Source organism: Canis lupus, chromosome 34 (genome assembly GCF_011100685.1).
Source record: "Canis lupus familiaris isolate Mischka breed German Shepherd chromosome 34, alternate assembly UU_Cfam_GSD_1.0, whole genome shotgun sequence".
NCBI lineage: Eukaryota > Metazoa > Chordata > Mammalia > Carnivora > Canidae > Canis > Canis lupus.
Window position 1 is genome coordinate 3331946 of NC_049255.1, and position 12329 is coordinate 3344274.

The 12329-nt window shown below is 39.4% G+C and overlaps 1 protein-coding gene and 1 long non-coding RNA gene across 12 annotated transcripts in view; one reads left to right on the forward strand and one right to left on the reverse strand.

Annotated features, from left to right (window-relative positions):
- The window catches only part of LOC102154851, a 51837-nt gene extending 48176 nt beyond the window's left edge, over positions 1-3661 (reverse strand). For all 3 annotated transcript variants that reach the window (XR_005383655.1, XR_005383654.1, XR_005383653.1), the window contains exon 1: positions 3431-3661. This is a non-coding gene — a long non-coding RNA (uncharacterized LOC102154851). The remainder of the gene's footprint in view (positions 1-3430) is intronic.
- Positions 1-12329, forward strand: part of CTNND2 (catenin delta 2) — a 913511-nt gene that overhangs the window by 642632 nt on the left and 258550 nt on the right. The window lies entirely within an intron of this gene.

Here is a 12329-nt window from a genome sequence, read left to right on the forward strand (position 1 = left end):
CCTCCATCAGCATCCTACTAGATTGAGTAACCTTTATGTTCACGGCCACTTTATGGATTTTGCATTTCAGAGAAAATGAGACAAGATTGAATTTTTCTTTATGTTTTAATTTAGTGACTTTAGTTCCAAGAGTCTTTCCCCAAAAAATATTTGATACCTCCACAGCTGTGCAACAAACACAAAAGATGCCAGGATCCAGAGATGCTTCTTTGTCACACGCTTGCCTGCCTAAAGTTCTGGTGGGGTCGTGTGTGAAAGCAGCGAATACAAATTCTCCTTTCTGGAAACGATGTTCTGAAGTGGCAAGAGGCCCAACTGTAGCAGAAAGCATCCTGGGAGTCCTTGCTGTGGTTGGGATGGCACCTTCCCCAGAAATAAGCTTCATTTCAGCCCCTACCCCCATTGTAATTCAGGCCTATTCCCCCTCTTCTATTTAACCATCAAGGAAATATTAAGTCACACAATAAGCAGAACTGGAAGTCTCAGATACTGCAGAGACTCAGAGCACAAATAGGTCAAGGCCTATTTAGAAGAACTCACAGATGACATATCCGTAGGAGGGGATGAAGGGAAAGGGTTTAAAACCTATCCGCAAACCTGTAGGTCTGGCATCATCCAGCATAAGGAATTTATCAGACTCAACAATCAAAAAACAAATAATCCAGTCAAGAAATGGGCAGAATACAAATTTCAAATGACAGCAGTCACCCAAGCCACTTGACTTTGTAGAATGAAGACACTCCGCTGAGTTGGCAGTGCTTCTCACCTAAAACAGTGCCTGCTGCAGTTTATCTCTGGACTGTCAAACTGTGCGTAATATTTTAACCAATCATAATTATTTTCGAATTTGCAAAGGGGATACCCTGCTTTTCCTAACTCAGGAAATATTTTATAGATCTTACATGCTGCTACTTGAAATTAAAAACAAAACAGAACAAAACAAAACTAGACCAGATCTTCTGCTTTCTTATTTTTGTATCTACCTGCATAGACTGAATCTGAATGCTCTCACAGCTTGAAGAGATATGCATTTCCTATGACCTTAGTGGAAGAAAGCCTACCTTGAGACCTTACCCCTGAGTACAGTTTACACCTCTGATACTTACTCAGAAGTCAAATACTCCCTGGAGAGCACCAGAAAGTGCAAGTGTGCTCACTTCTGTTATGGCAAAGAGGATGGTATTCTTTGCACTGTGTATGATTAAATCCCTCCTTCGTGCCCACACAGAATTCTCCTTCCTTTACCATCCCTGAGAACCGCAGCCATGGATGGCCTTTGCTTCATTCAACTAGCACAGGGTATGGACTCACTGACACCCAAGGTGACTCTCTGGCTTCCTTTCAACAAACTGAGCAAGTCTCTTAAGTTCCCTGAGCCTCAATCTCCTCATCTATAAAGTAGAATCATGAGCCCTGCCTCACTGAGTCATGGGGAAGAAGACTTAACTGACCACAAATATGTAATGAACAATGGCTAAGGGGTATCATTCAGCATATTAAAGTTGGGTGACTTATGCAAATTTTAAAAATCCAGTCAATATTTTAGCTTATTAGATTTATACAGGCATCATTTTCTGAATCCACTCAGTGGATGGTGTTTTGCTGATCATCATGGGGGATTTTGATGGAAAAATACTAAATAGTTTTGGGACAAAGTAATATATTACACCAATATATACAAGTAAATGAATATACTGAGGATATGAAAAGGTGTTTTATATCAGACTTTGTTTAAAGAAAATATCTTTTTCATTCCAACCAGCAGATTTTGATTGGCATAGCAAATCCCTGTAGAAAACTTTAAGCAGGAAAACACTAAGGTTAGTAGAATAATACAAATTAGGAAACTGTTTTCTCTCTGGAAGGTGTTATTTATTGAACTTCAAGCAGCATAAACCTTTACAGACATAAACCTCAAGACGGCCAATTGTATTTGACATCATAGTCATTAATTAAACGAATCCCATGTGACGTTCAAAAGCCTGAGAAGTGCAGAACATAACCAGTTTGGAAGGAATTTGGAGGAATGGGCTGAGTGTGGGACCAAGTAAAATTTAGAGACCAGGTCATGAAAGAAAGGAAAAGGACTATTTAAGAACTGGTTGAGAGCATTGGTCTTTCCCTGAAAGACCTTTCCTTTTCTGTTCCATCTCCTAATTCTGGGTCCTGGAATCCTTGGAATGAGATTGCCTGAAGGTGTAAATGTACAAAGCATAAGAGAGATGTTTGCTTAAAACATAATATCATTGCTTTACAAAAGTTGGTGACATAAAATGTCTCTGTGTTACTGATAATTTTAAAATTATACGAGTCTCAGTTTAAAGAAAGAAAGTAATTGTCTTTGAAACATAACATCATAGACATGGTGTCAGTCCTAAATTAAATGAATTTTACCTTCTTCTAATGAAATTTCTGACAGGCATGCATTCTAACTTCTAGTTGTTTGTAAAAATAATAATGAAAAATGTTGGTTAGTGCAGCATCTTGGTTAGGGTGAGTTTCAAAGAGAATCTACCTAAATTTTAACTGTGGCTCCATCACTTGATTGTCTCTGGAATCTTGGGCAAGTTGCTAAAGCTTTCTGTGTCACAGCTGCTGCATCTATAAAATAGGGGCTCTAATGGTACCTCCCTGAGGGGAATGTGGTGAGTAGGAAGTGGGTAGGGCACCCAGAGCAGTTGGGGGCACACAGGACTCACTCAGTAAATAGGAGCTCTTAGTATGTTGACGTATATACTTGTACAAACAGAAGTCATGTCAGCGCTTATCGTAAAAGCATGTGATGTAAAGAGATCATCTCCCTGATTATAAAATCTATAATTGTCTCTAGCGGTAGTGGATAAAGTATTATCTCTATGATCTCTGGTCATTTCAGTGCAAGTAAATCTAGAGTGCCTGTTATGTTCATCTGAGAGCAGAATCTTCAGTTTACTGAACTTGTTGGACTTTTGTGGCTCTCATGTTTCTCATGTGACCTCTTTTCCTAAAGTCCAAGTCCACAGAGCCCAACAAAACCTGGAGAAAAGTCTGGAAATGGGTATGAAGGAGGTCCCTCAAAATCAAGTTCAAGAATGAAAACCTTAAGAGTAATTTCAGACCCTGAAGGGCATGCTGGATATTATGTTTTCAGTAATGTCATTGCCACCAAAGCAGTACTTTTGTCGTGAGCATTACATCCCATTGTACTGTACTCTTGCTAAGGCTAAACAGAGAGAGAAAGAGAGAAGGCAAGTTTAAATGTTGGTATCTTCCCCAAATTCTGTTGTAAGCATTTTTTTAAACAGATAAGGAACCATTAAGGCATGCTGTGATTTAGGTCTTTTAAAAGCCTTAAAGTAATACATTTCAAAACAGTTACAAAAGGAGAAACTATTACAAATGAGTAAGAACATTTTCCCAAAAGACAAGTGTTGATGTTCATTGAACTTACCTACTCTGTTGCTTTGTTGAAATTCTGAACTTAAATCTTCCAAGATAAAACTTTAGGCCATAGTGATGGGAAGGACCCAGACCATGTCTGAGGTGCCCCGGGATGACATGGCAAACTCAAAGGGGCTCCTCAAAATAGTTGGAGTTTTCCAGAGAAATAAACCATGTGTCGGACACCAAGAGAAGCATGAGCTTGCATTAGTTCAGTTTCAAGATTCAATTGTGTCACATTCCTTTTGATGATGTCATAATCCTGCAGACCTGGATTTTCAAACATTTCTCTCATAAGATGCAAGCCCCATGTGAACATCAGCTTCGAGAGGAATTGAAGGCTGCAGTGTCTGATTTGAGGTTGGAGAAGCGCCCCAAAGGTGCTAGCTGGTGAGGACATAGACAGTTCTGAAGTGTTCGGATTTAGCTACTTAATAAATGGAGAGCTGTAAGGCATTTCTTTTGGCCCAGAGGCACCATGAACAATATATGGAGGACTTTATGAGCCAATATGGTTTGGGAACCCCCACAGTTATTATATAAAGTGAGGCTCCACCCAGTTTTTGTATCCAGTCCTTCCCACAAAGAAATAATAAGTGCTCAACAATTAGATATTAAATTAGTATTTTTAAAGACTCAAGTAATTTGTTTCCTTGTGGCTTCATTTTGCAGCTGTGGATAGAACTTAGAATGTTCTTCTAGTGCATAAAGAAATGCTTAATGAAGAAATCATAATTCTTAATTAGTAAAAAAGATAAAAGAAATGTTGTGTGCTTTTATTATTCACATAAATAAAACTCTACTTATCTGCCGCTTGCTCTTTTTCCAGTAATCAAACATACTCCATCAGCCCTTTCGGCCATCCTGCCTGTTTTAAATTATAAAAGTCTATGGTAGCAATAACAGAAAATATCTTTAAACTCATTGCAAACTTTTCAATTAATTTTCAAATTAATCACAGCCATTCTACAGAGAGTTAGGCAGACACAGAGGTAATAAAAGCCAAGTCTAAGACTTTATCAATGGTTAGAAATTAAAGGTAATGGGACACTGTTATCTGGAAATGAATACTGTCTTTTTTTTTTATGATGGTACTTTAAAAAGAAGCTAATGCATTCAGTTACACAGATATGGAATCTTCCAGGATAACGATATACAGATAGCCTGTCTATACCCTTTACCCATGATCTGCAGGGACCACTAATAAATATCCATTATTGGTTATCTTATTCAAATAAGGGGTAAATGCATACATATACATATATGTATATATATATCTATATCCTCCATATTTTATATTTAGAAAAATCCAGAACAAAAAAAATAAGGTGAAATATGATAAAACGTGGGGTGCTTGGGTGGCTCAGTCAGTTAAGCATCTGCCTTTGGCTCAAGGTCCCAGGATCGAGCCCCGCATTGGGCTCCTTGCTCAACGGGAAGCCTGCTTCTCCTTCTCCCTCTGCCTGCCACTCCCACTGCTGTATTCTCTCTCTGTCAAATACATAAAATCTTTAAAAGAAAAAAAAAAAAGGAAATGCCTGCACATGGAATTCCTTTGCATTTAATGTCTAGTTAGGAGAAATACTTCTGAATGGCCACTTGAACACTGCCTTTCTCGTTTTCTAGTATGAAGACTATACCAAATGTTCATAACTTCTTTATGCTTCCTTGAAGGGCAAATTGAAATAGTCCTACCTAGGTATGTTGGGGTTGTTTTTGACATAGACACTAGTGACTGTTCAGAGTTGTTTGCCTTTTTTCCCTTCTTGAGCAGCTAAACAGCAACGATATCCAAAAGCTTTCTTCCCATTTTTGATGCATTTCAGTAGCAACAACAACAGAATACTGCCAAGAGATGTAACCCACGAAGTCATTCATCAGTACTTACATTCGAATGTCAGACTTGCTGTCTTTAAGATTTTAAAATAACCAGCCAAGTATACAGAAGAAAAAAATAGAGGTAGACAGAATGTGACCTAATGGGAACAAAGCAACTGGCTCCATCTCTTTTCTTCTCACTTGTGGTTCTGATATCACGTGGACAGGGTTTAACGATACCACTTTAACCCCCATAAAGCCACTTCTCCAGAGGCAGAAAGGAATGTTGACCTCTGGTACCTTCCCTTCCCTTTCTGAGACCCGCTGGGTCTCCTAACTGGGCAGCCCAGACCTGGTGGCCAAGAAAGAGCAGGTGCCCCAGCTCCTGGCAACCAGGACCTGGCTGGGCATCCACAACTGGTCTTGGTGTGCTTTGGAGCATGAACAATTTCACAAAACATCAGCATCACACAAGACTGCTCTGACAAGAATGGATTGAGACAAAATCAAAACCCCCTCCGTAGTCCTGTCTGAACACAGACAAAACATGAACACTGTCCAAATCACAAAACTGATGGAAACAACCACATATCCAGGCTGAGATGGACGCCTGCTCAGTTTGAGCCTTGCTTTAGTCTCCCCTCCCATATCCTTAAGAATCTGGAAGATACTGAGTCACATCCTGCCAGCAGCCAATCCAGAACCAGGCTCTGACCCCAAAGTGCCTAACACAAGCACAGATTCCCTAAGTCTGCTCTAACAGCATCTTATTGAAATACCCTGCAGTTCCAGGGTGGTGGTTCTTTCTTGTTGTTAGGAACAGTAAGACCAATTTTGTTCAACCCCAGGTATTATCTTGATAATCTTGGTTGGACTGCGTTGATAAAGTTTTTAAAGTTTACCTTTCCTGAGACACCTACCTGGCTCAATCAGTAGGCATGCGACTCTTGATCTTGTGACTATGAGTTTGAGCCCCACATTGGGTGCAGAGATTACTTTTTAAAAAGCAAATAAATTTTTAAAATTAACAAAGGAAGTTTACCCTTCCTGAACGCCATCCCCTTATACCACATGACTCTATGTTTATCAGGAAGCATAAGACCATTAGAGTAAGTGTTTATTTCCTTCTTAAATAGCATGCTTTCTCTATTAGGTAGTTCTATTCCCACAATATTGCCCACTACAATTCAGAGGCAAAAAATCAAGGTTTAGAACTAGAGTCTGTGTGCTTTGTAGAGCAGTCCGATGGAGGAGATATCTTAGCTAAATGTCACTTTGAGTAGGCTTCAAACCTTCATAATTGACCACCAGGTTCCATGCACCTTGATCAAGTCACTAAATAGTCTGACCTGTGTTTCCGAGTCTATGCAATAAGCATGGGAAATTCTAGTTAAAGTCCCCTCCAGTTCTAAAATGTAAAGAAGAGCAAATACAAATGCCTATGTAAACATTCTGGAAATTATAAGACATTATTATGATTTTTCATGATGGTATAATTATTTAATAAAAGTAATAATAATTTATGTCATCCAGGACACCTGGGTGGCTCAGTGGTTGAGCACCTGCCTTTGGCTCAGGGTGTGACCCCAGAGTCCCGGGATCAAGTCCTGCATCAGGCTCCCTGCATGGAGCCTGTTTCTCCCTCTGCCTGTGTCTCTGCCTCTCTCTCTCTCTGTGTCTCTCATGAATAAAAAAATAAAATCTTAAAAAAAAGATTCTGTCATCCTTTGAAGTGATTTGAATCTAGCACTATTTGGATAGTGGAAAAAGCCAACTAGATGGACTTTAAATGCAACTCTGGCCTTTTCTTTTCCCTAGCTAAAAGGAAAGGAGGAACCCTAGGCAGGCTCCACACCCAGCGCAGAGCACAGGGTGGGGTTTGATCTCACAACCCTGAGATCATGATTTGAGCCAAAATCAAGAATTGGACACTTAAATGACTGAGCCTCCCACACGCCCCAGTTCTGGCATTTTTCTGAATAATAAGTTTTATTTGGTTAATGGTCATTGCTTATTTAGAATGTGTCTTCTCTACTAAAGTATAAGCAGTTTGAGCTCAAGACTCAATACTCATGTCCCCAGGACCTGGAACTTCTCTTGATTCATAAAAAGCCTTCTCAAATACCCCTGGAAGGAGACAATGTATGGGTGCTATTTTCAGATGATTTGTTACTTCATTTAAAGAACATATTCAAACATCTTTTTCACTTGATACCTCTTGTGGACCAAATTTTGTTAGATTCTATTAAGATTTTCTTTAAAGGAAGTATATCTGTTCATAGTTATCTGAAATAAATTGAGTTGTCAATCTTTGGAGAACTAAAATGAGGTGACAAAAATGAAATTGTATGTGTGAAACATGCTACCAATTTTTGCAGGACCAAAATCAACCACAGATACCAACCCTGGATTCTGCTTAGTCATTAACCCTCAGGTATGTACTGACAGCATTCTTTCTAAAGACGCCGAGACTGGTGCAATGGGACAGTTTCTCTCTTCCAGAAACCCAAGCCTAGCATGCAGTCTTTGGAGATGGTGTTCTTACTTTTAGAATGTAATTATAAAAGCCATGTAATTATGTCTTTTATCAAAAGCTCAGAAGTTTTCATGAAAAGAACCATTAAAAGGTCTTTTTTAAAGATTTTTTTTCGGGCAGCCCGGGTGGCTCAGTGGTTTAGCGCTGCTTTCAGCCCAGGGTGTGATCCTGGAGACCCAGGATTGAGTCCCACGTCGGGCTCCCTGCATGGAGCCTGCTTCTCCTTCTGCCTGTGTCTCTGCCTCTCTCTCTCTCTTCTCTCTCTCTCTCTCTCTGTTTCTAATGAATAATAAATAAATAAGATCTAAAAAAAAAGATTTTTTTTTCACAGAGAACTGTTGGATGATATCATTACCTAATTTATAAGAAAGCATGCTCCATTCTATAATTTATACACAGATATCTCTAGGCCATTTTAAATTATATTTAATATTAAGTTTCCTTTAATACATATGATAAAACTTTTTTAATAAAATAATTTTTTATTGGTGTTCAATTTACCAACATACAGAATAACACCAAGTGCTCATCCCGTCAAGTGTCCCCCTCAGTGCCCATCACCCATTCACCCCCACCCCCCACCCTCCTCCCCTTCCACCACCCCTAGTTCCTTTCCCAGAATTAGGAGTCTTCATGTTCTGTCTCCCTTTCTGATATTTCCCACACATTTCTTCTCCCTTCCCTTATATTCCCTTTCACTATTATTTATATTCCCCAAATGAATGAGAACATATAATGATTGTCCTTCTCCAATTGACTTATTTCACTCAGCATAATACCCTCCAGTTCCATCCACGTTGAAGCAAATGGTAGGTATTTCTCATTTCTAATGGCTGAGTAATATTTTATTGTATACAGAGACGACATCTTCTTTATCCATTCATCTTTCGATGGACACCGAGGCTCCTTCCACAGTTTGGCTATTGTGGACATTGCTGCTATAAACATCGGGGTGCAGGTGTCCCGGGGTTTCATTGCATATGCATCTTTGGGGTAAATCCCCAGCAGTGCAATTGCTGGGTCGTAGGGCAGGTCTATTTTTAACTCTTTGAGGAACCTCCACACAGTTTTCCAGAGTGGCTGCACCAGTTCACATTCCCACCAACAGTGTAAGAGGGTTCCCCTTTCTCCGCATCCTCTCCAACATTTGTGGTTTCCTGCCTCGTTAATATTCCCCATTCTCACTGGGGTGAGGTGGTATCTCAATGTGGTTTTGATTTGTATTTCCCTGATGGCAAGTGATGCAGAGCATTTTCTCATGTGCATGTTGGCCATGTCTATGTCTTCGTCTGTCAGATTTCTGTTCATGTCTTTTGCCCATTTCATGATTGGATTGTTTGTTTCTTTGCTGTTGAGTTTAATAAGTTCTTTACAGATCTGGGAAACTAGCCCTTTATCTGATATGTCATTTGCAAATATCTTCTCCCACTCTGTAGGTTGTCTTTTAGTTTTGTTGACTGTATCCTTTGCTGTGCAAAAGCTTCTTATCTTGATGAAGTCCCAATAGTTCATTTTTGCTTTTGTTTCTTTTGCCTTCGTGGATGTATCTTGCAAGAAGTTACTGAGGCTGAGTTCAAAAAGGGTGTTGCCTGTGTTCTCCTCTAGAATTTTGATGGACTCTTGTGTCACATTTAGATCTTTCATCCCTTTTGAGTTTATCTTTGTGTATGGTGCAAGAGAGTGGTCTAGTTTCATTCTTCTGTATGTGGATGTCCAATTTTCTCAGCACCATTTATTGAAGAGACTGTCTTTCTTCCAATGGATACTCTTTCCTCCTTTATCGAATATTAGTTGACCATAAAGTTCAGGGTCCACTTCTGGGTTCTCTATTCTGTTCCACTGATCTATGTGTCTGTTTTTGTGCCAGTACCACACTGTCTTGATGACCACAGCTTTGTAGTACAACCTGAAATCTGGCATTGTGATGCCCCCAGATATGGTTTTCCTTTTTAAAATTCCCCTGGCTATTTGGGGTCTTTTCTGCTTCCACACAAATCTTAAAATAATTTGTTCTAACTCTCTGAAGAAAGTCCATGGTATTTTGATAGGGATTGCATTAAACGTGTAAATTGCCCTGGGTAACATTGACATTTTCACAATATTAATTCTTCCAATCCAGGAGCATGGAATATTTTTCCATCTCTTTGTGTCTTCCTCAATTTCTTTCAGAAGTGTTCTGTAGTTTTTAGGGTATAGATCCTTTGCCTCTTTGGTTAGGTTTATTCCTAGGTACCTTATGCTTTTGGGTGCAATTGTAAATGGGATTGACTCCTTAATTTCTTCAGTCTCATTGTTAGTGTATAGAAATGCCATTGATTTCTGGGCATTGATTTTGAATCCTGCCACGCTACCAAATTGCTGTATGAGTTCTAGCAATCTTGGGGTGGAGGCTTTTGGGTTTTCTATGTAGGGTATCATGTCATCAGCAAAGAGGGAGAGTTTGACTTCTTTGCCAATTTGAATGCCTTTAATGTCTTTTTGTTGTCTGATTGCTGAGGCTAGGACTTCCAGTACTATGTTGAATAGCAGTGGTAAGAGTGGACATCCCTGTCTTGTTCCTGATCTTAGGGGAAAGGCTCCCAGTGCTTCCCCATTGAGAATGATATTTGCTGTGGGCTTTTCATAGATGGCTTTTAAGATGTCGAGGAAAGTTCCCTCTATCCCTACACTCTGAAGAGTTTTGATCAGGAATGGATGCTGTATTTTGTCAAATGCTTTCTCTGCATCTAATGAGAGGATCATATGGTTCTTGGTTTTTCTCTTGCTGATATGATGAATCACATTGATTGTTTCACGGGTGTTGAACCAGCCTTGTGTCCCGGGGATAAATCCTACTTGGTCAGGGTGAATAATTTTCTTAATGTACTGTTGGATCCTATTGGCCAGTATCTTGTTGAGAATTTTTGCATCCATGTTCATCAGGGATATTGGTCTGTAATTCTCCTTTTTGGTGGGGTCTTTGTCTGGTTTTGGAATTAAGGTGATGCTGGCCTCATAGAACGAATTTGGAAGTACTCCATCTCTTTCTATCTTTCCAAACAGCTTTAGGAGAATAGGTATGGTTTCTTTTTTAAACGTTTGATAGAATTCCCCTGGGAAGCCATCTGGCCCTGGACTTTTGTGTCTTGGGAGGTTTTTGATGACTGCTTCAATTTCCTCCCTGGTTATTGGCCTGTTCAGGTTTTCTGTTTCTTCCTGTTCCAGTTTTGGTAGTTTGTGGCTTTCCAGGAATGCGTCCATTTCTTCCTAGATTGCCTAATTTATTGGCGTATGGCTGTTCATAATATGTTTTTAAAATCGTTTGTATTTCCTTGGTGTTGGTAGTGATCTCTCCTTTCTCATTCATGATTTTATTAATTTGAGTCTTCTCTCTCTTCTTTTTAATAAGGCTGGCTAATGGTTTATCTATCTTATTAATTCAAAGAACCAACTCCTGGTTCTGTTGATCTGTTCCACAGTTCTTCTGGTCTCGATTTCCTTGAGTTCTGCTCGAATCTTTATTAACTCCCTTCTTCTCTTGGGTGTAGGATCTATTTGCTGTTTTTTCTCTAGCTCCTTTATGTGTAAGGTTAGCTTTTGTATTTGAGTTCTTTCCAGTTTTTGAATGGATGCTTGTATTGCGATGTATTTCCCCTTAGGACTGCTTTTGCTGCATCCCAAAGATTTTGAATGGTTGTATTTTCATTCTCATTAGTTTCCATGAATCTTTTTAATTTTTCCTTAATTTTCTGGTTGACCCTTTCATCTTTTAGCAGGATGGTCCTTAACCTCCACGTGTTTGAGGTCCTTCCAAACTTCTTATTGTGATTTAGTTCTAATTTCAAGGCATTATGGTCTGAGAATATGCAGGGGACGATCCCAATCTTTTGGTATCGGTTCAGACCCAATCTGTGACCCAGTATGTGGTCTATTCTGGAGAAAGTTCCATGTGCACTTGAGAAGAATGTGTATTCAGTTGAGTTTGGATGTAAAGTTCTGTAGATATCTGTGAAATCCATCTGGTCCAGTGTATCATTTAAAGCTCTCGTTTCTTTGGAGATGTTGTGCTTAGAAGACCTATCGAGGGTAGAAAGAGCTAGATTGAAGTTACCAAGTATAAGTGTATTTCTTCACTTCGATTATTAATTGGTTTAAATATTTGGCAGCTCCCACATTCAGGGCATATATATTGAGGATTGTTAAGTCCTCTTGTTGGATAGATCCTTAAGTATGATATAGTGTCCCTCTTCATCTCTCACTACAGTCTTCGGGGTAAATTTTAGTTTATCTGATATAAGGATGGCTACCCCTGCTTTCTTTTGAGGACCATTTGAATCGTAAATGGTTCTCCAACCTTTTATTTTCAGGCTGTAGGTGTCCTTCTGTCTAAAATGCGTCTCTTGTAGACAGCAAATAGATGGGTCCTGCTTTTTTATCCAGTCTGAAACCCTGCGCCTTTTGATGGGGTCATTAAGCCCGTTCATGTTCAGAGTTACTATTGACAGATATGAGTTTAGTGTCATCATGATATCTATTCAGTCCTTGTGTTTGTGGATTGTTCCACTGAACTTCTTTT